The 790-nt window shown below is 40.9% G+C and overlaps 1 long non-coding RNA gene across 2 annotated transcripts in view; it reads right to left on the reverse strand.

Annotated features, from left to right (window-relative positions):
• The window catches only part of LOC108281380, a 28,394-nt gene extending 28,096 nt beyond the window's left edge, over window positions 1-298 (reverse strand). For both annotated transcript variants that reach the window (XR_005195220.1, XR_001815965.1), the window contains exon 1: window positions 179-298. This is a non-coding gene — a long non-coding RNA (uncharacterized LOC108281380). The remainder of the gene's footprint in view (window positions 1-178) is intronic.
• Window positions 299-790: the final 492 nt, after the last annotated feature.

Here is a 790-nt window from a genome sequence, read left to right on the forward strand (position 1 = left end):
AAAAAAAAAAAAAAAAAAGATTTTATGTGAGTATTTACACATATATTTCTACATTTCTAACTTTAATATATTAGAAGTGGCCATCCTTTACTATTTTTACATAATTTTTGAGTATTAATTTACTATTAAGGTGTTATTACTGGTAACTGTAATAAAAAATACGTACCGTGGTCTCTACCCTCAGGTCTTTATTCTGAGAGAGAGTTTTTAAAATCCTTACAGTAGGGGTGCTGGAGGAATCATTTGTTCTGTATTTGTTGTTTAACCCTGGTTTCTGATAGAGCTCCTTTGTAAAGTCCTGAGTGACAGGGGCGTCTTTTGTTCTAACAGGGTCGCTCTCAGTGGGCTCCTGGATAGCCTTAGGATGGAGGCTGGTTTCCCGGGAAACCACCTGCGTGATGAGGGGCTTGGAGCTTTCAGCCCTACTTTCTAACCTCTAGGAAGGGGAGAGAAACTGAAGGTTGAGTTGATCATCAGTGGACAATGATTTAATCAATTATGACTGCATAATGGAGCCTCCATAAAATCCCGAAAGGCTGAGTTCAGAAAGCTTCCAGATTGCTGACTAGGTGGAGATGCCTGGAGAGGGCATGGAAGCTCTGCTTCTCCCCACATCTCTTACTCTTTTCATCTCCTCTGTCTGTATGGGACCTGAATCCTTTGCAATGTCCTTCATGATAAATGGGAAAATGTAAGTAAGTGCATAGCTGAGTTCTTTGAGTTGTTCTAGCAAATTGATGGAACCCAAGGAGGGATGCTGGAAACCCTGGTTTACAGCTAGTCAGCCAGA

The sequence above is a fragment of the Cebus imitator genome, unplaced genomic scaffold, assembly GCF_001604975.1.
Source record: "Cebus imitator isolate Cc_AM_T3 unplaced genomic scaffold, Cebus_imitator-1.0 Scaffold225, whole genome shotgun sequence".
NCBI lineage: Eukaryota > Metazoa > Chordata > Mammalia > Primates > Cebidae > Cebus > Cebus imitator.